This window comes from Hermetia illucens, chromosome 6, assembly GCF_905115235.1.
Source record: "Hermetia illucens chromosome 6, iHerIll2.2.curated.20191125, whole genome shotgun sequence".
Lineage (NCBI taxonomy): Eukaryota > Metazoa > Arthropoda > Insecta > Diptera > Stratiomyidae > Hermetia > Hermetia illucens.
In genome coordinates, this window is record NC_051854.1 from 47403744 (window position 1) to 47427414 (window position 23671).

The 23671-nt window shown below is 44.9% G+C and overlaps 1 protein-coding gene across 2 annotated transcripts in view; it reads right to left on the minus strand.

The window, feature by feature from the left end:
- The window catches only part of LOC119659171 (probable multidrug resistance-associated protein lethal(2)03659), a 120740-nt gene that overhangs the window by 68987 nt on the left and 28082 nt on the right, over positions 1–23671 (minus strand). The window contains exon 1 of one of the 2 annotated variants that reach the window (XM_038067125.1): positions 7056–7156. The exons of the other annotated variant lie outside the window; for it this stretch is intronic. The gene's annotated coding sequence lies outside the window, so the exon portion shown is untranslated. Of the gene's footprint in view, positions 1–7055; positions 7157–23671 lie in introns of those variants that run through there. 2 annotated transcript variants of the gene reach the window in all.

The following is a 23671-nucleotide window of genomic DNA, read 5'->3' on the forward strand; positions in this document are numbered from 1 at the left end:
TACCAGGGGTATACTGGTACCATGGGAACCGGGAAAGTCCCTGGACTCACATACTTCGGGTGAACTCCTGTTGTATGTGAGGACAGCTCGGTTATTTGCGGTTGGCCCCCCTAGTGGGAGTTTCATGATGGTTGTGGTTATGCTCAAGCGAGAAAAGACCTTCGGGCCTCGACGTGGTGTTGCGTATCAACACGGGTGCCGTACTCCATAGTTCGGTAGAGATTTAGGTAATTCTTGCATCCACCAGTATGAATGCTAAGCCATGCACTTGGTATAGACTGGTACCGTTGTTGCTTGTCTCAGCGGGGCTCTGATTGTGGTCACAAAATCAATCCGTGTCTTAAGAGGACCGTAGGATTAAGTCTCACGACAGGTGCCTACGTAAAACACCATGGGCTTCACTGTCGTTGGAAAGTGGCTAGACTCGCGTTGATCAGTAAGAGTAAAGGAGACCCGGAGCTTCCGTCTGCATACCGACCGCTGTGTATGCTTGACACGGCCGGAAAAGTACTCGAGAAGCTCATCAGGGGTAGACTCGTTGAAGCGATCCACGCTGCCGGGGACTTATCCGCAAGGCAGCTCGGGTTCAGAATAGGGAAATCTACAGTGGATGCTGTTAGGGAGGTCGTAAATGCGTTTAATCGAGCCGGGGCACACAGCCGCCGATCTCGACGGATAGTGCTCCTCATAACGCTTGATGTCAGAAATGCCTTCAATTCCGTAAGATGGACAGATATGCTAGACACCCTAGAGAACTCCTTTCACGGGCCAAGCTATCTCTTGCGGATATTGAGGGATTATCTGAAAGACCGCTCCCTGCTCTATGAGGCGCTAAAGGGCCAGAGGAGGATGGAAATCACGTCGGGAGTAGCACAGGGATCCATCCTAGGACCGGACCTCTGGAACGCTTCCTACGATAGTCTGCTGAGACTCGATATGCCCGAAGAGTCGTGCCTGGTCGGTTATGCAGACGATGTTGCGGCACTTGTTGCCGGACGCACTGTTGAACAGGCGCACAGTAGACTTGGCATATTGATGCGACGGGTAAGCGGATGGATGACTGCTCACGGTTTCAACCTTGCGCTGGAAAAAACCGAAGTAGTTATCCTGACTAGAAGGAGAATCCCGACCCTGCGTCCCATATCGATCGGCGAGTTGACTATAGAGTGAAAAGCAGCGATTAAATACCTTGGTTTAATGCTCGACTCGAAGATGAGCTTCTTCGAGCAAATCAAAGCAGCAGCGGACAGGGCTGCAGCTGGAGTCGCGGCCTTGAGTCGGCTAATGGCGAATGTTGGGGGCCCTATATCAACTACGAGACGTCTCCTCATGGGAGCAACGCAGTCCGTTCTTCTCTATGGTGCGGAGGTATGGGCTGATGCCCTTGACAAGGAGGTGCATCGTAAACGCCTCGCTCAAGTGCAGAGGCGGGGAGCTTTGCGATTGGTGTCTACTTACCGGCTCCGCACCGGCTGTGATGGTGATCCCCGTTGCCCTCCTCGCCAAGGAGCGCAAAGCTATCTATCGCCGTAAGGGCGAAAACTTAAGAGAAGTGGTTGCCCGTGAAGAACGTCAGCGCACCCTTAGCGAGTGGCAACTTTCTTGGCAAAATGAGCCAAGGGGCAAGTAGACTGCGCGGTTCATCGACAAATTAGACCCATGGTTGAACAGAACGCACGGTGAGATTGATTACTTCCTTACCCAACTTCTAAGTGGGCATGGAGGTTTCCAGTCTTACCTGCACAGGATTGGGAAGGCGCGATCTCCTGATTGTGTGTTCTGCAATGGAGTGGCGGATAACGCTGAACACACCTTTTTCTCTTGCGAGAGGTGGGAGGGCCTCCGCCAGCAGCTTTACGCAGACACAGGGGAGCTCTCTCCAGACAACATTGTCAGAGAGATGCTGAAGAGCGCTGGCAGCTGGAATCGTATTGCGCATTATTTTCGGGCTCTTCTTATTACGAAGAAGATTGAACTCGACCGGCGAAGGGATCGGACGGTAAGGGGTTCCTCGAACTAACAACAACTTCCTTCCTCCCCTCCCCTCCCGTTGGTGAAAGGAATTCCCTGACTTGAAGGCTCCCAAAGCCGGGAGAGCGGGAGAGCTAGCCCGAAGTAATGTGTCAAACGGTTCCAGGCTAGTTCTCTGATGACAGGGAGGTGTTTAGTTGGTAGTCCGCCAGCGTACTGTTGCGGGAGTCCAACACTCTGTGCGTAAACGCATTCACCTACCCTACTCCCAAAAAAAAATACCTCAGAGCCTACCTCAAGTTGTATGTTGGTACTGACGACCACCTTAGAATGTAAATAGTAGACATGTTGACCCGTGATATTCGGAGGAATTTGGATTAGCCAAGTATCCAATTTAAGCAATCCGCAAAGGACATCACGAGCCGTATGCCAGACATAGCATTAGTGACCTCCACATCCAAGCTATGGGCGAGACTGACTTCTACAAATACCTAGGAATTCTGCAAGGAACCAATGCTCAAGTTGGTGGTTTTAAACGATGCTCGTGGAAAGCTGGCATTGAAGCTATTCGCTATCCCTTTATTGGCTTATGCATTCGGAATATTGCCGTGGACGAAAACCGATCTGAATATGGCTGCCTGTAAAGTTGACTGTGGACTGACTCCACTTAACTTGAAAGATCGATCTTTCAATTCTCTGAGTAGAGTGGAGTCGGACCAAGAGCGGATCGATGAATGGCAGTCCATTTGTCGATTTGCATCTGTCGAAAAGATGACTCTATGCTGGGTACCGCTTTGCTGAGACGGAGTGACTCATTCAAATTGAGAATTTGAAAAGACTTTTTACCTTTCTGACGAATAATGCTCAGAATTTATGGTAAGCTCTTGGTGTAACTGATTTACATATAATGAGCGATACCATGACCGTCAAGTTGTGGCTAAAATCCGGCTTAATAGGTTACGGTGGGCGGGTCACTTAATCCGTATGGATGAGGATGATCCAGCCCGTAAAGGCTATAATGGCAATATCTCTGGTAGAAAAAGAGGACGGGGACTGTCTGAGATGGAGCGATGACATAGGTCAGGACGCCAGACAGCTTTTAGGGATATCGAATTGGCGGACTTCGGCGCAAAACCGGGATGTCTGGAGTTCCTTATTAAGGCAGGTCTAGACCAGATACCGGTTGTTGCGCCGTTGATGATGATGATGATAATTCGATATTGAAACTGGCAACGACTTGACTTCCAAATTCCTTTTCACAAGTGCCGCCGCCGGTCCAGCCGTCAATCGGTTAACCGGTCTTGGTCCAGCTAAATCTGGCTTTAAACTCCGAAGTTCAGGTCGCCTCAGCGACAACAACAAAACCCCATGCCTCGACCAGAAACATAAAATGGCGGTTAGAGCATGCACCCAACAACACGGTGATCCATATGTCGGAACCTTGCCCAACATTAAGTTGGTATAAACAAATGAGGTGAATGTACATTATCACGTTGTTCGCTTGAATAGTGCAAATGGGGAAATTAAAATAAAATTTGAAATTGTGCAAATGTAGGTAAATTCTTGGAGTTAGTGGAAAAGGGCTAGTAGTTAGTCCGTTTATAAAATAAAATACAGTCTGTTACATAAGAGCGTGGTCACTGTTACACGTAGATAAAAAATCAGAGCGTCCTGTTTCTTTTTCTATGACATAGAGGGCACCTCAGTCCTTCATGCTTTTTGTAAAAAGTCAGCTCTCTGTCAAATTTAGTCTTCAATTGAGTGGTTTTTCGAAATGAGTGCTGTTTACGCCTCTCGCTTTGAGACAATTTTTCTATGTTTGCATGAAAAAGGACCCAAATTAACGCAAACTGCTGCTGCGAAATATATGGGAAAGTCGAAGCAGTTCGTTAGCAAGTGGATAAATCGCTATAAAAAGGTCGGTAACGTTGATGATTTTCCTGATCGCGGAAGTGCAAGCAAAGTCTCAAAAAAAGACGAAAAAAAGATTCTTGCATTGTTCTCGAAAGATCCAACTTTGACTTTACGTGGAGCTGCTATGAGATTGAAAGCAAAAGGTGTTGACATATCTTACGGAACGATTCGCAGGCACTTGCTTGCTAATAAACTGAAATATCGCAGTACTTTGGAAAAACCAATGTTGAGTGCAAAACACGTTGAAAAACGAGTGGAATGGGCGAAGGAAAACTTGGACCGCGGTTAGAGCAATGTATTATAATTTTTTCTGATGAATCCTCCTTCTGGGCATTTCCGAGCATCAAACACGCCTGTACAACCTCCACCAGTAGGATGTTTCAACGGACTGTTAAACACCCCGTCAAGGTCGATGTTTGGGGGTGCTTCTCAAACAAAGGTTTCGGTACTTTGTTCTTATTTACCGAGAATTTAAATGCCGAAAAAATGAATGAAATATATCAAAAGGCTTTGTTACCATCTGCTAAGCAATGGTATATCAAGAAAAATGAAAGCTGGATCCTTCAAGAGGACAACGATGCGAAACATCGGAGTCGAGCGTGGAGCGAGTGGAAGGCGCAAAACGGAGTTGTCACTTTAGATTGGCCATCTCAGTCACCGGATGCAAATCCCATGGAAAATGTGAGGGCTCTGATGAAAATGCAGCTTCGCAGACGCAAGCCATGTAATTTAGATCAACTTTCTCGACAAATTCGGAAAATTTGGAGGTCTTTTCCGGTAGAATATGCAGAAAAACTAGTGGAAAGTATGCCCCGACGGTGCCAGGCCATAATTGACAATGCAGGAGATTGGACTTGCTACTGAGGTATTTGCATTGAGTATTGACGACCAAATTATCAATAAATTTGCGAATTTTCGAAAAATTAAATTGTTGTTACTATTTAACAGTGACCACGCTCTTATGTAACAGACTGTAAGTAAAAGTGACAAAATTTACATGTTTGAGTTGAAAGATGAATTTGGAATGTAGGAATGGGAATGGGTAAATTGAAAGTAGTAAATTGGGGAAGGCTAACGAGTGTTAGGATGGGAGAAAAGAAAGCAAGAGTGGTGAGTTCTGTACGACAAAAATCTGTGAAAATCCTGGCTGGATTGCACTATTCGAATCTGTATCTTTAGTTAATGGGCTTTATAGGCATTAAATGACAACCCTATATCCACTAGATACCGCTTAAAATCGCCCGACTGAGCAGAACATTGTTTAGATGGGCATCAAAGCATTCAAATATCATTGATAATGAAGAGATTGGTTCGCATTGGGAATATTAAAAGACTGTCCTCCATTTCGTATAGATCCGTTTGGCTTCATCAAACTCAAGGCGAAGATACTTCGCCAATTCTTTCTATAACGTTTAGTTTTTAACAGATACTTTTATATTTTTGAAAGTATAGGAGTGATGCAAACCATCTCAACGGATGTACCAAATATAGCGGACCTAATATGTGAGGCCTGAAAACTTAGGCCCACGATCCACCCACTTTTTCAGCCATCTGCCGAGCTAATTGGCATGGGAAAAAAAATGCTAGTTTGAAGAACTATTGATATTGACTATCCTCATCATCAATGGCGCAACAACCGGTATCCGGTCTAGGCCTGCCTTAATAAGGAACTCCAGACATCCCGGTTTTGCGCCGAGGTCCACCAATTCGATATCCCTAAAAGCTGTCTGGCGTCTTGACCCACGCCATCGCTCCATCTTAGGCAGGGTCTGCCTCGTCTTCTTTTTCTACCATAGATATTGCCCTTATAGACTTTCCGGGCGGGATCATCCTCATCCATACAGATTAAGTGACCCGCCCACCGTAACCTATTGAGCCGGATTTTATCCACAACCGGACGGTCATGGTATCGCTCATAGATTTCGTTATTGTGTAGGCTACGGAGTCGTCCATCCTCATGTAGGGGGCCAAAAATTCTTCGGAGGATTCTTCTCTCGAATGCGGCCAAGAGTTCACAATTTTTCTTGTTAAGAACCCAAGTTTCCGAGGAATACATGAGGACTGGCAACATCATAGTCTTGTACAGTAAGAGCTTTGACCCTATGGTGAGACGTTTCGAGCGGAACAGTCTTTGTAAGCTGAAATAGGCTCTGTTGGCTGACAACAACCGTGCGCGGATTTCATCATCGTAGTTGTTATCGGTTGTGATTTTTGACCCTAGATAGGAGAAATTGTCAACGGTCTCAAAGTTGTATTCTCCTATCCTTATTCTTCTTCGTGTTTGTGTTTGACCAGTGCGGTTTGATGTTGTTGATTGATTCGTCTTCGGTGCTGACGTTGCCACCATATATTTTGCCTTGCCTTCATTGATGTGCAGCCCAAGATCTCGCGCCGCCTGCTCGATCTGGATGAAGGTAGTTTGTACATCTCGGGTCGTTCTTCCCATGATGTCGATATCGTCAGCATAGGCCAGTAGTTGGGTGGACTTGAAGAGGATCGTACCTCTTGCATTTACCTCGGCATCACGGATCACTTTCTCGAGGGCCAGGTTAAAGAGGACGCATGATAGCGCATCCCCTTGTCGTAGACCGTTGTTGATGTCGAATGGTCTTTGTTGATGTCGAATGGTATTGACTATGCATGCTGGCAAAGTCCCTTGCTGGGAAGCATACACCCCCCATTAGTTCATTTGACGGTATATTTACTATAGAAGCTAGTTCTTATTAACTAATTAGATTATCCGGCCCCTTCTTAGAGAGATCTTACATAATCAATCTCAATCCGCCATTCGTCAAGCCCACCACACCATCCCTAGATTTCCTTTGAAAATTTAAATAATTTTCATCGGTCTGGTTCGTCAGTTCATCAGTCATTGCCATTACACTGTTAGTAAGACTAATATCACACTGATGGAAAACTGATCGTGTAAGGTCGCTCTTAGCGACAGTACTCAACCAGTTTATTTTAAGTCCCAGTTTGCTGGAAATTCTGATGAAACTGGGAAGTTGGTTCGTTCTTATTTTCAAGATTTGACATCCATTCTCTTTCTATCTGGAAACTTTGACTGGATCTATTTTACAGGGTCCAGGGTCTAATACCTCCAAAAACAAAGATTTTTTACCATTTCCTATTTGAAAAAAATAAATATTATTAATTCACCCACTACGGACCTGGATTCGTTTCTTCACTGGTTAACGTTCGAAATTTTCAGTTACTAAGTTTAAAATTTTCTCAACTAACACACTTTTCCACAGCAACCACTTTCCACACACCACAAGGAAATGTCTACGTGTTAGATCGAAATTTTGAATTTCGGCGCACCAACACCACATGACTTTCCTTTTCACCCAATTTTAGCCCCTTATCTTCCATAGTAAAAAGTTTGAATTCACAATACATTTTCCGTCCAGAGATAAGATAAAAGATATATTTTTAATGTATTGCGCAAATACTCTGTAGTTTTTGTTCAACCACAAATGAGGCCTGAAGGGGAAAATAATGAATGTATTTTCCGAAAAATGTAGACATTGATAGATTTTGCTTTGATAATGGTAGGGTTTGAAGATTAAGCAACACAGTTTTGGTAGGTCTTGCAAGTATATGGGGTCGAGTTTTGTATTGGGTAGGTACCGGCAAAATTTTCGGACTTTTTGATCCACATGGTGTGTACATGGCTAGGAAAATGTAAATAAAAATGATAGACCCAATAAATTCAGTTAAGCTAATGTTTTTTCTTCATATCACTTAAAAATTTATGAACAGGAATTATTAATTGTTTGCGTTGTTTATAGGAATTAAGTGAAAGGAAGCCATCAACAAATTGCATGATATTCACTTTAATAAACCGACGAGTCATCTTCGTTCACTCTGGAATTTGTTAGAACTGTCAATTCTGCTTTTACTCTGTGGATAAATAAGGCAGGTTGATGATGTGGTATCTAAACTTTGCTGGTGGAGCAAAACTTCGCAGAGCAGATGGAGGCGAACTCAACCCCCTGGAAAGAATAGCAGAGCTGGAGTAGGAGACGGCCGTCATGGCCCAATAATTGGAGCACCAACTGGCACTCATAACACATTACAGTAGCAGGTGGCTGTTCTAAAAGCAAGAGCATCTACAAGCAACACGGTGGAGCAGCGACAATGAGGCTGTGGAAAGTGCAGAAATTCAAAAACCTCCCACCATTAACATTACAGTCGCCAAGACCGTGCTTATCCATCATACGCCCGAGCAAAGTATTGTTAGATTCCACCTTGGCATTCACATCACCCATTACGATCACAATATCACCTTTAGGAAGCCTCTTCCAAACTACGTGTAACTGCTGGAAGAAAGCATCCTTCTCGTCACAGTACGCTCCGAGCTCTCGAAGCGAACGGTCATCAAGAGCAGACGTTGATCAAGAATCCAAGGAAGTAAACGTTCTGGACAGTGGTGCTATTCACTTCCGAAAAAGGTAACTATTATAAGAACATTAAATTAAAAAAATTTTGTTACATTCCAGAGCTGCTGCGCACAACAGCAAGTACGGGCTTGGGGACAGGATGTCCGCCAAGAGGTGTAAGATGGTACACCCCGAGGAAATGTCATCGGAAGAAAAAGGCAGCTCCCCAGAGCGCGACCCTCTTCGAAAAAATCGAGGGGCTAAAGCAAGAAAAGGCCGCGATAGTCCAGCAGTTGGACTGTCAGCAAAAAATTATAAAGCAGCTAGAGGATCGCTTGGCATCCCTCGAAGGGAGGATGCCAATCGCAACGACGGAGCAGCAGCAACGAGAACATCTGCATCTGGGGAACGCGAACAACGACAACATCATCGTGAACAACGGCAACATCAACATGAACAACAACAACACGAGCAACAACTGAAGGAGCAACAACATCATCAAAATGGAGAGATGTGCGTCGTCATCCAGGAAGAGGAAGGCGACGAATTCAACTTCGTCCAGCGGAGAAAAAGAAAAACAAAGAAAAGGGGAATGTAAGTAGAGTTAATGCCCCTCCGGCAAACCCTCAGGCGGGTGCCCCCCAGGCTACCCGCCTAAAAATTCCGCCCATCACTGGGTATAAAACCAATGTTCCTCAATTCTTGAGGATACTGAAAGAGAAAGGGTTAAAAGCAACCTTAAAAAATACGAGCGCCGATAGGACCCTCATCTTCAATCTTATTAAGGAAAAGGGACTGTATGCCACGACCAGTACCCCTCCGGCTTTAAGGACTCAGTCCTTAGTCATCCGTGGTCTCCATAGAGAGACAGACCCGGCTGACATAATGCGCGAACTCAACGAAGAGTACCCGCACCTAAAGTTGAAAAGCGTGTCAAATCTAGTCACGCGAGCCGACAAACTTGCTCACAGCCTGAACCCGGCGCTTCCGTTGAAGTCGCAATCAGGGCTGTTGATGGCTACTTTCGAGCCAGAACAAGATCTAAATAAAGCATTTAAGGTGGAATATATCCTTCACCAGAAAATTTCGCTTGAGAAAGTCAAGCCGATTTAAGAAGTGCAGTGCTATAACTGCCAAAACTTCGGGCATATCGCCATCAATCGCTCCATCGTGCACCGGTGCGGGAGGTGCACGAACACCCATGTGAGAGGGGATTGCCCAAATCCCACCGCAGACAAACCAACTTGCTGAAATTGCGGCCAGTCCGGACACCCCACCAACTACCGGGGATGTCCGGCATACAAGGACATGGTTGTCAGAAGGGAAGCTGGCAGAGCAAAAAAAATGCCAAGACCATGAAAATCAAACAGGCGGTGACTCAGATGTCACAAAGCTTGGCCAAACCGGGCGTTTCTTACGCTCAAGCAGCTAGGAATATTCTCCTTAGAGCTGCAACGCCCCAAACTCCTCTTATCCAAACAACTAGGAACACTATTCCTAGAACTACAGCCCCTCAAGTCCCCCAAGGCAACAAGTTGGCCTTCAAAAACTTGGTCGAAACGCTCGCTTCGGACCAAACAAATGAACAGCGACAATGAGCCGCTATCCAACTTTTGATGAGTTTATGGAGTTAAAAATCGTCACTTTTAACCCCGCGTCCTTGGTCTCACACGCCCAACGTGCCACCGCACAAGAGTTGGTCGATTCCCTGAAAGCAGACTTTTTCTGTGTTTCAGAGACACATTTAAAAAGCAGGCACATCGTTAATTTTATGGATATAACATTATCCGAAACGACACCAACAGCGGTAAAGCCCTTTTAGTCAGAAAAGAATATGCATTTGAGGAAGTCTCCATCAAAAACCTGCACACCTGTTCCGCGGCAGCGGCCTTAGTTAAAACTAACGACAATAGACACACCTTAATAGCTGCAGTCTACATAAAATGTAACCCTCCCTCTGAACAAGTGGACCAAGACTTACAAATCTTGAGCGATCTTCAGTCAAAATCTAAATACCTTATCTTTGGTGGGGACTTCAACTCACGGCACATTTCCTGGGGCGATTTGGCAAAAAACCGAAATGGGGTTGTCCTTGAAATCCATAATCAAAGCCCATTAAACCAGCTTGAGATAATCTTGCCAGACACACCCACAAGACCTGCAAGTCAGTCAATACTTGACTATTTTCTAATGTCCGCAGACGCCACTCTCACATTGTAGGTGTTAACGTGCAAAACTTTACCGGAAATGTCCGATCACTTCGCAGTTGAACTTATACTTTCCCTAAACTCTCAACTGCAAAAGCGAGTACCCAGCAGAATAAAATCATTCGCCCATACTAACTGGGATAAATTCAGGGCAGAATTAGCACCGCAGCTAAACCTGAAAAAAATCACTGTCTCGCAAAACCTAACGGACAAAGAAATCGATGAGGCCATCATCTTGGCTACTGATCCATTAACTCTGCTACACGCAGAAATACAAAGCTCCTCAAAATCGATGAGATTCAGTTCAATAAACTGCCGCAAGAGATAATGAAACACCTGGAAGTCAGGCAAATCTCAAGCGAAACTTCCACAAAAATGGCAACAGAACTAACACGGAATATAAAGTGTTAATTTCTCGGATTAACTGCCTTAGTACATTACATCAAATGGTGGAACAATTCCATAGCAAGGAACTCACTCGCAAGCTAGCGGATGTGACACCCGGACCTAATATGTTTGAATACATAAATAGGCTGACAGGCCGCAACAGATCCAAAAACTTCCTTCTTACCAAGAACAATGAAAACATCGGCAGTGGCGCTAGGAAAGCTCAAATACTCGCGGAGTCTTTCCTTAATCAACTAAACTCTCCTTCACCTAGTAATAACCAGGCCGTCAGGTCGATTGTAGACACGACACTCAATGACCCAAAAACTTTTTTGGGCTTATCACAGCTCGCAGCCATCACTAAAAGCCTTAACGGCAAAAAATCAACCGGACCAGATGACATAGCAAATATTGTTATCAAAAACCTCCCTAGGGCATCAATGAAGTTCCTTCTCGCAGTCTTCAACAACTGCATCAATAATTGTTACTTTCTCACTACTTGGAAAGTAGCAAAGATAATCGCCATTAAAAAAAGGCGGCTTCCATGAACCACAAAACTTCAGGCCCGTCTCTCTCCTATCCAACTTGGGCAAGTTTTTGGAAAAAGCATGGACAGTGGGATTAGTCCAACATTGCGATCGGAAAAACATTATTCCGAACCATCAATTCGGGTTCCGGACTAAACACGGGACGCAACACGCACTAAGCTACCTTCACGATTCAGTGAGCAGCAGACTTAACGTCAATAACAAGCCCACAGTAGTGTGTGCATTAGACCTTGAAAAGGCATTTGATTCCGTGTGGGTCAACGGACTCATCTTCAAATTAGCCTTGATTTCCCTATCCTAGTGATCAGACTTATAATAAGTTTCTTCGAAGATAGGCATTTTTACGTCAGCGTGAGAAATGATTATTCCGATCTTCTGCCGGTCACTTCTGGAGTACCGCAGAAATCCATTTCAGGACCTACACTCTAAAACATTTGCACGGCCGACGCTCCAATCCCAGAGAGCGGTACAAAACTATTCCATTTCGCTGACTACATGCTTATCGTCTCGTCGAGCCTCCGACCCGGTAAGGCAGCTAATGCTATAGAGAAATACTTAACAGATCTCTGCAAGTACTACCAGACCTGGGGGATAAAAATCAACGAGGCCAAAACACAGATTATTACTCTTCGGAGAAAATTCAGATACTTGGGATCTAGATCTATCCACAGAAAAGCTAAACGCTTAAAGCTAATACCGGGAATACCGTAGTAAACAGTTCACAACAAATGAAATACTTGGGAATACCCGCCATTGTCTCTCTCTTCGACACTCCTTGCCTGGTAGGGGTGCACAGAGGTTAAGCGCAAAATTGTGAGCGCTGTAAAAACATTAAGTATAAGAACTAGATTTAAGTATTATTTATTAGATTAGATTAAGTTAGAATAAGTAAGTAAATAAGCCCTCTCGCGCTCTAGGTGCAGGCGCAGTTTTTTCAAATATATGTCCAGTTTTTTAATGATGAATTGTCAAGATCTATGTGTAACGTGAATACACCGTAAAAAGTAATGTCAGAGAAGGTAGGGCAGGCCAAACATTGTAATAGCCATCCGTTTGTTTTAAATATTTAATTATGGTACATAAGCTACATTTAGGCTAGAAATAAGAAACAAACGCTATGTACTCAATGTAAGTCACTAGTTTTTTGAATAAATAATTTTAAATGAAATGAAAATGCATCCTTCTCGGCTATATCAGAAATGTCCGTTGATGTGTAGCACTCTACAATTGTGATGCTCTTTAACCTGGATTGGAATCTTGTAGTCAGAAGTCTGTTATCAGCTGGTTCTCGAGTGAAGAGAACGCGCCTCGCGATAGCCATCAGAAACAACGGCTTTCCAGAGTAAAAAAAACACATTGCCATGCGTGCCGCAAGAAGAAGAGGCGCGCTCTCTAGAGTCCCACCATCTTCCTTGGCTTAGGCCTAGAAAGTCCAGGTTATATCGTTGAAATACTCGCTTGAGTTTAGGAAAGTGAACATTTTGAGGAGCCTCGCTACTATTGTCGAGCAGCCTGCGCACATACCAAAGACCAATCATAGTCCGTTTTCGGTAGCTAAAGATGTTCGGCATGAAGTCGGTCCTCATCTAAGGCATTGTTGACATTTCGGTAGCAGTAGATTATCAAAATTTGCAGGTTGGTAGGCCATTAATTTCTATCTTATGACAAGCAATGGAGTCTTTGAATTTCTTAAACCCCAACTCGCAGAGGTATTTCAGTTGATCATGTCATCTTATTTCTAACCACCAGGATTTTAAGATTTGCACACCAGTTAGGACCTACTTTTTGATGCGACAGCTCTTAATGTTGCGTGACCGTCTTAAATTTTCCTTGATACAAAAGTGTGTTGCATTCACCTCCGCGTGAAAAACAGTGGTATGTTGACTTAGAGGTTATGGTAGATCGTGCCTCGGGTTCACTCCATATATTTCAGCCTCAGGCCCATCTTATGTCTAGAATTCGGCAGGGGGGCAGCAAGGGAGACAGATGAAGAATTATCTCTGCCTTGACAGCGAAACAGTAATTAAGCCAGTAATTTTTCTATTTGGAAAGATTTTCCAATATGACCAATTACGACCGTGTCCTATCAAGTGTAAATTTTATTCTGTATATCCTCTCGACCCATCTTTCAATGCATGGGTCCAGTGTATGATTCCAGTCGTTGCGGCCATCTGCTGAGCAGCTGTTTCCTAATGGCTTTCCGCAAATCCGCAGTCGCCTTAGACGGATTGGTTCCCCCGTTCTGATAGAGGCAGTGCGCCTCATTCGCTAGAAGATCTAAGGGGATCATTGTCCCCATCCGATGCTATCCTTTTTGTGCTGCACACTCAGCACGACCGGCTGTTATTCCGATCTCGCGCTTGTCCTGTTCATAGTGTTGTCTAATGTTCTTGCTTAAATAGGAGTCACATATATATAGGATAGATTTTTTTACTATTGCTGTAAAAAGTGGCCAGTGACTGTAGTTCAGCCAGCCGATATTAGGCATTATCGTGACTAGAGATAAAGTGCTGCCCTTTCTCGTGCTTAGTCTTTGGGTGTCTTGAGGACCTGCTTGGCAAGTGTTTAATAACCGATTTTGAAACGTTCTCATGATTACCAACCCGCATTTTGGCAGTATTGTTTTTACATCGATTGATAAGCCATCTTTTTCTTTTCATACGGCAGGCTCAGTTTAACCATTTATATGCATAACTTCATATCTTCGGAGTGCTTCATAACTGCAAGTACCACAACAGCAGCAGCAGAATCAACAGCAGCGGTATCAACAACGTCAGCAGGAGCATCAAGAAGCCAGCGACACGTGATCGTTCAGGAAAAGAAAGGCGACCCCTTCAATTTTGTTCAGCAGAAGAAGATACCCCTCAAGAAAGTTAGGATTTCCCGATAACTGCGTACAAACTCCATGTACCACAGTTTCTGAAAACATTAAAGAAAGATTGAAAGCAACCCTGAAAAACACGAGGGCTGACAGGACCCTCATTTTCGCCGAGAGCTTCAAAGAACATGGAGCAAGATTCGCTCTCATAAGAGATAAAGGGCTACACGCCACAACCAGCACCCCACCAGCCTTGAGGACTAAGTCATTAGATATCCGCGGTCACGGAGTATCCGCAATTGAAATTGAAAAGCGTGGACAATTTTGTCTCGCGCGCAGGCAAGCTTCTGCACAGCCAAAAGCTCAGTGAAGTATACAAAGTGAAGTATACAAAAGATTTCGCTTGAGAAAGTCAAACCAATAAAAGAAGTGCAGTGCAACAATTGCCAGAACTCCGGGGCATCGTCTTCAATTGTTCGATTGTGCACAGGGCCGTGAAGTGCACAAGATCACATGTGCGTGGGGAATGCCCAACACCAACGACAGAGACGCCACACTACAGCAATTGCGGCCAGATCGGACATCCCGCCAACTACCGCGGATGCCCGACATATAAAAATATGATTTCCAGAGGGGGAGTTGGCAGAGCAAAAAAGAATGCCGAAACATCAAGAAACAAGCAGACGGTGACAAATATGTCACAAAGCTTTTCTGGACCAGGCGTATTTTACGCCCAAGCAGCTCAGAATACTCTTCCTAGAACTGCAGCACCTCAAGCTCCGCAAGGCAACAAACTGGCCTTCAGGGATTTGGTCGAAAGTCGTGCTTCCGTCCAGACAAACCAGCAGCAGGAGTTTGCTGCAATACAACTCATAGGGAATTTATGGAGTTAAGTATTGTCACCTTTAACTTCGCGTCCCTGATCTCACACGCCCAACGTGCCACTGCCCAAGAGATGATTGACACTCTGAAAGCAGATTTATTCCGCATTTCGGAGACTCATGTAAATTATTGACATAATGCCAACATCACCGAATACAGCACTATCCAGCATGACAACAACACGGGCGCTGACCTCTAGTCAAAAAAGACTACCATTTTGAGGTAGTCGCGATCAAGAAATAACTAGCCTGTTCTGCTGCAGCGGCAATAGTAAAAACCAACGATAATAATCGAATTTTGGTAGTTTCCGTCTATATCAAATGCAATGTCCAAAGTGAGCCACTGGGCCATGACTTAAAGGTCTTGGGCGATCTCCAGTTAAAATCCAAATACCTTATCTTCGGTGGCGACTTTAACTCGCGGCATAACTCCTGGGGCGATAAGGCAAAAAATTTAAATGGGAAAACCCTGTACAACTGGGTCCACGACCCTTTCACGCCAGCCAATCTTGAGGTGGTTTCGCCGGATTCGTCGACAAGACCCCCCACATCACTGACTTTTTCCTGCTGAGATCAGACAGATTTGGCGCAGGAACCTCAAGCGCAACTTCCATAAATATCGAAGTAAAGTCAATGCTGAATATAAAGCATTGCTTTCCCCAATTAATTGCCTGAGTTCAAGTATCCGGCAAATGGTGGCACAATTGCGCAATAAAGAATTGACTCGTAAACTTAAAGATATTAAGCCTGGGCCAGATATGTTTCAACATATAAATAAACTAACAGTGAAAAACAAGTCCTGCAATTCCCTTATTACCAGGAAAAAGGAACCAATCTGCGGAGATGCCAGAAAGGCGCAAGTCCTTGCGGAATCATTTGAGTCTCAGCTCAATACCCCTGCGCCTCAAAATAATTCGGCCACTATAGACGACTTCGTCTCTAGGCATTCAAGCAAACTAGTGGAATTCTCCCCAACGAACCCTTCGATAAAACCAACGGATTCGCAATATTTCCTGAGTTTATCGCAACTCACTGCCTTCACCCCAAACCTAAACAGTAAAAAGTCAGCCGGACTCCCCCGAGTCTCTATGAAATTTTTATTCATCATCATCATCAACGGCGCAACAACCGGTATTCGGTCTAGACCTGCCTTCACAAGGAGCTCCAGACACCCCGGTTTTGCGCCGAGGTCTACCAATTCGATATCCCTAAAAGCTGTCTGGCGTCCTGACCTACGCCATCGTTCCATTTTAGGCAGGGTCTGCCTCGTCTTCTTTTTCTACCATAGATACTGCCCTTATAGACTTTCCGGACTTGATCATCCTCATCCATACTTATTAAGTGACCCGCCCACCGCAACCTGTTGAGCCGTATTTTATCCACAACCAGACGGTCATGGTATCGCTCATGGATTTCGTCGTTCTGTATGCTATGGAATCGTCCATTCCCATGTAGGGGACCAAAAATTGTTCGGAGGATTCTTCTCTCGAACGCGGCCAAGGGTTCGCTTTTTTTTTGCTAAGAACCATCATAGTCTTGTACAGTAAGAGCTTTGACCCTATGGTGAGACGTTTCGAGGGAAACAGTTTTTGTAAGCTGAAATAGGCTCTGTTGGCTGCCAACAAGCGTGCGCGGATTTCACCGTCATAGCAGTCATCGGTTGAGATTTTTGACCCTAGATAGGAGAAATTTCCAAAGGTCTCGAAGTTGTAGTCTCCTAACTTCATTGTTTTCGTTTGACCATTGCGATTCGATGTTGTTTGTTCTTTGCTTTTTGACGCTGACGTTGCCACCATGTACTTCGTCTTGCCGTCATTAATGTGCAACCCGAGATCTCGCGCCGCCTGCTCCATCTGGATAAAGGCAGACTGTACATCTCGGGTTGTTCTTCCCATAATGCCAATATCGTCAGCGTTTGCCAGTAGTTGGGTGGACTTGAATAGGATGGTGCCCCTCGCATTTACGTCTACATTGCGAATCACTTTCTCCAGGGCCATGTTGAAGAGGACACATGATAGGGCATCCCCTTGTCTTAGACCGGTGTTGATGTTGAATGGTCTTGAGAGTGATCCTGCTGCTTTTATCTGGCCTCGCACATTAGTCAGGGTCAGCCTAATCGGTCCTATCAATTTCGTTAAGATACCGAATTCACTCATGGCCGTGTGTAATTTTGCCCTGGCTATGCTATCATAGACGACCATGAAGTCAATGAAAAGATGGTGAAACTGATGTCCGCATCAGCTATTCCATCCCTTGCGGCAGAGAGAAAATCTGATCTGTTGCTGATTTGACTGGAATGAAGTCTCTTTGGAATGGGCCAATGATATTCTGGGCATATGGAGCTATCCGATCTAGTAAGAGAGAAAAGATAATATCTTATAGATGGTACTCAACAACGTGATTCCTCTATAATTGGCGCTCTTGGCGACTTATGGTTTTTAAGCCGATAAATTGTACGGACCCTTTCTCCCATACTTGGTGGTGGTTTGTCGTCTTCAGTTGGCGGGACCTCCAGCTCGCCAATATTTTGGTTCTTGTTGTTGTTCCCATTCTATCGGAAATGGGATTTCCCTCTCTCTCTCGGCAGGATGAGCATCAAGGTGTATAAGACTTCATCCTGTTAATTTGCTAGTAAGACTTGCACGCCTGGTGCAGTTGTTCCCTGTACTTTTCGAGTTGGTAGACCTGTTGGTTCTCCCAAATTTCCTTTCTCCGTCTGCGAACTCGCTTTTCCGTTCGACGGAGCTCGTGCGCATGTCTGAGAACGCACCGTTACTACTGGATTCTTCCGTTCCGTCGTTAGGTTACATTCATTGTCGAACCAGCCGTGTGTGGCCGTATCAATGATAACGTTCTTCAGGTGGTTGTGAAGATCATTTGTTGATGCTTCATCTCCAGGACATCTGTTAGCTGCGGTTACTGCGGCATCCATTTTCCCCTAATAGGTGCTACGGAAGGCTTTGTTGTGTATGGCTTCAGTATTCACTCTCATCTGATTGACAGAGAGGGTTGTAGGCAGTGTTGTAATTCGAGCCAGGAGCACCGTAATCGTTGGGGCATCCATATTGGATCAGTACCTTGAAATGTGTTAGAGCACTTCATTCAAGACGGAAATGGTACAATGCAGACTACTGTAGGAGGCAATGTGATAAGCATTGCGCTCGCCCGAGATTATTACCCTGATTTGACTCAGGTACTCATTCACAGCTGAGTCGACTGGTATCCGACGTCAACTCACAATGCAAATCCCACTGCCACTAGTCAGATTTGAATCGCGATCTTCCGTACGATAGCCTTGTGCTCTAACCACTCAGCTAACCGGAGCACCATACCAACAGGATATTGAACCTATGTTGGCCCCCCTGTATGTTCTGACATTCATCGAGGCTGAGAGGTGGCAGCATTCAACCAACACGTGGTCTATTTGATTGAAAGTGCTCCCTTCTGTAGAGGCACGTATGTTTGTGGACCCGTTTCCCCGCAAACTAGGTGCTTCCAACAACCTAGGGAACGCACATTCGATGAGAAAAAGGCTGTAAAGGTTGTAATATCCATCCTATCTGAGACTCCTTCCGTGGCTTCGTAACTTTGGTTTTCAGTGTAGGGTTATCAGTCTTACTCAACCCCCCCAACCTTTAGGACCAATTGATACAATTTGCCCCGTTTTTAGGCGTGGGAGACTCGACTTCATCCTTCGCGTCTGCAGTTTTTCATGCAGAAAAAACTCCCAGCGATCATCACGTGGAAGTGGAGATAGGGTTTGGTAGTAGAACTGTTGGTGTTGGTTCAGCAGGCGTTTCCCACGTTTTATGCTCCATCGTGGGTACCAATCCACGTTTCGCCCTGGGACCTCTACTATCCTTTGACCGCTGACGCTACTTCTGATATAGCCAATTGGTGGACCTTGGTGCGAAACTAGGATGATTGCAGTTTCTTACTAAGGCCGGTTTATGGCGAATACTGGTTGTTGCGCCGTTGATGAGATCACGCGTGTTGTTGATGAGATCACTTCCGTGACGGGAAACCGCTGCAATTACTCGAAGCCCGCTCGTCCTCTGCTTTGAGGTGGCATGTTCTGGTGTACGAAGAGATTTCCCGGTGGCTGCCCCTTCTAGAAAGCAAACCCTGTTCTTGTATTATCTGATCAAACCTCCGATTTGTCATTATAACGAAACAAAAAGGAATATAATCTAATTTTTTGAGGTCAAAGAGGAGAATATTCGACAAAGAGGCGCTTCTAGAAGCGTGGGATCTAATATATTTTGGGATAAAGCAGGATAAATGGTGTTTACGCATGATATTGAAAAAAACTCCAGTATTCTCGGTGCCTATAAAATATTCGAAGACAACACAGGTAACCTGGTCGATATTCCACTTTCAAGCTGCCTTCAGTACCCATCCTGGTCTTGTTAAAATCTCTCTTCAGGATAGCTTAGAACTTAGAACCTATCTTCTTTTAACCTGGTTTGCCAAACAGAAATGTTCAATCGATTTGTGTCTAGACGAACTGGTTATTCAAAGAAATATCGGTTTCCAGGAAGGTCTGTTTGTTGCGTTTTCTAAAACTTAATCTATGATTGCATGTAATTAAAGCATACAATTCGTAGATATTAAACACGAAGAGACGAGAATGTCGTGGTTAATGCCAAGCACTTTTACAAAAAGGTAAGCAGTTAAATGTTACTTGTGTTCAACAGATCTCAGGTGATAGCGATTAGATTATTTTACGACCCCGACAAATGTTAGGCGCTAGCATTGATCATTATTGCTGCAATCATCTTATTTTCCACAATGAATTGAAGATTAGATTATCAAAATCTAATCATTGAAAAATGCGCCCTCAGGTTCACAGTACGCATTAAATAGTTAGAAAGAGATAAATTCCATTTTAATATTATTTTGCCTACTTGGTTAGATTTTTAGAGTGGTTGACTCCAGGAAGAGTTTTACTGAGGTCATGATATAGCTTTCAACCTTGTTTTATCTTTGTATATTTTTCCCATGAGTCTATAGTATTGCGTGTTCCTTTAATTCTCCGTGTACGTATTTCGGCAGCCACTTGCTGCCTTCTTCAGCGAAATTAGCTTCCGAGTGCCGACTAGCCATTCGGTTTGCCCTACGTAGGTGCATGGGCAATCTTCGCAAGACATCTTGTAGATGCTGCTTTTTTACTCTTGCTTGTTCGGATCTTTTTCATTGCACTTTGAGCGTATGAATCCCGATTTATCCTACTGCTTCGATGCCTCCTTTGGCCAAGATTCGTCGCAAAGCTGGGAACACTTCCGTTGAGTATATTATGCCACCTCGATGTTTGCCCATTTTCATCCTCTCCTGTTCGAATAAAGTTGTTAGGCGATTTCGTTCCTTCGTATCTTGCATCTTCCTTATTAAGCTGTGGACTAGAGTTGGCCGAAATCCATTTTTAGTGGCTGTATCCTTTCTTTGGTAAGAAGTACAGACAAAAGTCTGTGCACCACGGATCGGTAGGCGGCAACTTTATACATCTTCTTAAGCATCTCCCCGACGAGATTATCAGGTCTGATAGCAGAATTAAGGCGACGCTCGACCTTCAATCAAGAGGTGCGAACTCAACATGCCATGTTTTCGCTTAGGAATCACCATATTTTCGTCCGTCAAGTCTAGTTTCACCATTCGTAACCATGATTTGATGGCATCAATAGTTCCACTTCTAGGCCTGCGGAATTGATATTGACATTCATAGTCTTGAATTTGCAAAGAAGCAATAACTTTGACCTATTATAACTTCGTTAGTAATAGTGCGATTTCCACCTAACTTGGTAAGTTCATGCTCTATATTATAGCCTACATCACAGCAATCGTGGTGCTAGAATGAATTTAAGGGGGGTTTCCAGCCAATTACTAAAAATTATAGTAAAATACTATTATTAACTTTATTTGAAGAGATATCGGTATAGAAGGTATTTCGGAGCCCCCCCTCTTGACTTTTTTCAGATTTTTCGGTTGGGTAGTTTCTGAGAATGGCCCCCGTAAAGAAATTTCAACCCCCTGCACTCCCACCTACCCAACAAATGTCAAAAATAAGACCGGTTTCGAAAAGTACTAACCGACACCTTTAATTTGACACCCCACATGACAATATTTGATGAAAAAAAAATTACACCCCCCTTTTGCATGTATGGGGACCCCCCCCCCCCTTAAATTCGACGTACAATAACTCACTGCATGCATGGGGGTTCACAGTTCCCACCTTTCTACCAAATTTGGTGTCAATCGCTATAACCGTCTCCGAGAAAAATGCGTGCGACGGATAGACAGACAGACGGCAGCCCCAACGATGTCGACCCAAGTGACACCTAATCGTGTTGCAATCAACCTGCCACCAAACAAGAGAGTGTAGGAAAGAGATGTGGATCCTCTGGGAAATCAGCAAGCGCCTAAGAGGAAAAAAGCCATACAAATAGTTCCGAAAGCGAGAGAAAGCAAGTCCCCCAAGTGCGAGCTCCTCCAATCGACTCGACAAAATCCAAGGGGAATGAAAATGGTGGATGGGCCAACGTAGTTAAGAAAAAGGCGAAGAAAAAGAGGAAAGTCCGAAATCGTCCAGAAACGATTGTAATCTCCAGCAATGGAAGTTTGTCCTACGCGGAGATACTGAAAAAGGTCAAAGCTGACTCCGACCTAAAAGATCTAGGCGGAAATGTCAGCAAGATTCGAAGGACCCAAATGGGTGACCTCATGTTTTAGCTGAAAAAAATAGCTTGGGGAAAACTGATGGCTTCTGAACTCAGGTTAAGAGCTTACTTGGGAAGACTGTCACAATACGGATCCAAAAACATGAGGTCTATATACAGTACAAGGATCTCGATTAAGTGACATCCAAAGGAGAAATTTTGCACTGCCTTGATGGAACAGTTCATGTTGGAGGAACTTGCCGAAGAGTCCATAGTGAGTTTGCGGAAAGCGTATGGCAATACTCAAGCGGCCACATTGCGATATCCAGTGGACGCAGCGCAAAAGTTATTGGCAGCCGGGAAGGTTCGAATGGATGGGTTGTTTGCCGTCTGAGAAAGCAGATTTCTCTAAAGAGGTGCTTCAAGTGCCTCGCGTTTGGCCATTTCGCAAGCATGCACCAGCGTATTGATAGGTCCGATCGATGCAGAAGGTGTGGGGAGAAAGGCGATATTGCCAAAGCGTGCAATGGGGACCCCAAATGCTTATTGTGGGAAGGAAGTGAGGGACGGGATTATCAGCATATTGTCGGAAGTGGTAAATGCCCAGAATTTAGGAAGGCGCTGACTTCAATGAAAAAATGAGGTTTATTCAAATAAACCTCAATCATTGTAGGGTCGCTCAAAATTTACTCGAGCAGACCATCTACGAATCCGAGGTGGAAATTGCCATTATTAGCGAACCCTATAGAAACCGTCACGGTGACGTATGGGTTACAGATTCGACTGGTGGAGCGGCGGGGGGGTCAGAAATAGAGCGGCTTTGTGTGGGCGAAAATAAACGGGGTATATGTGTACAGCTGTTAGGCCCCACCAAGCCTGACACTGCCCGAATTCGAAGAAATGCTTGACAGTCTTGTTCTCGACGCAAGGGGTCGTAGTGGTAACTTCAATGCTTAGGCCCGTGAGTGGGGTAGCAGAGAAACAAATGCAAGGGGCCGTAGTCTATTAGACGCTTTCGCATAGTTGGATATCATTCTGGCTAACGAAGGATATGTAAACACCTTTCAGAAAGGGGGGTCTGCCTCAATCGTAGACCTAACTTTTGTCAGCCCTGCACTGGCACGTGGTATGTCTTGGTGCGTCAGCAAGGACTACACCCATAGCGATCACCAGGCAATCTTCTTTGGACTATGGGTGGAGTCACCGGGCAGAAAACAATCATGCTCGAAACCGAGAAAGATATCAGGCTGTTTATGTGGCCCAATGCATCGTCCAAGCATGTGACGCGTCCATGCCTAGGAGGTGCTCATTCCCCAGTAGAAGACCAAACTACTGGTGGAATACTGAACTAGCCAGCCTTCGATCAGCCTGTCACCGAGTCAGAAGAGCGACTCAGAGAGCGGTAGGCAGAATCAACCAAGGGCAAAAAGAGCGTGCCTATAAGGAGGCCCGCAAAACCCTGAAACTCACCATCCAACGGAGTAACAGGGAATGTTTTAAGGAGCTCTGTTCAGAAGCGGACGTAAACCCAGGAGGAGCGCCTATAGAATCGTAATGGGGCGATTCAGAGGCCGATCATCTCTGCAGATCACGTGCCCTTCGCTCTTGTTAAAACTTATCCAGGGGTGATTCCCCCATAAAGAGGAGGGCATAGACAGCTTCCAGCGACTTCTAAACGACACGGCAATAACGCCAGTCACCAGTGGCGAGCTGCTGGAGATCTGCGCTAGAATAGGAGATAACAAAGCTCCGGGTGTGGACGACGTGCCGAATAGGGCAATTAAGCTTGCCGTGAAATCCAGACCGGACATGTTCGCTGAGTTGTTCGAGGCTGGCAAACCTCCAAGTGAACCAACCTCCTACAAACCTATTTGTCTTTTGGATACTGTTGGCAAAATGCTAGAGCGAGT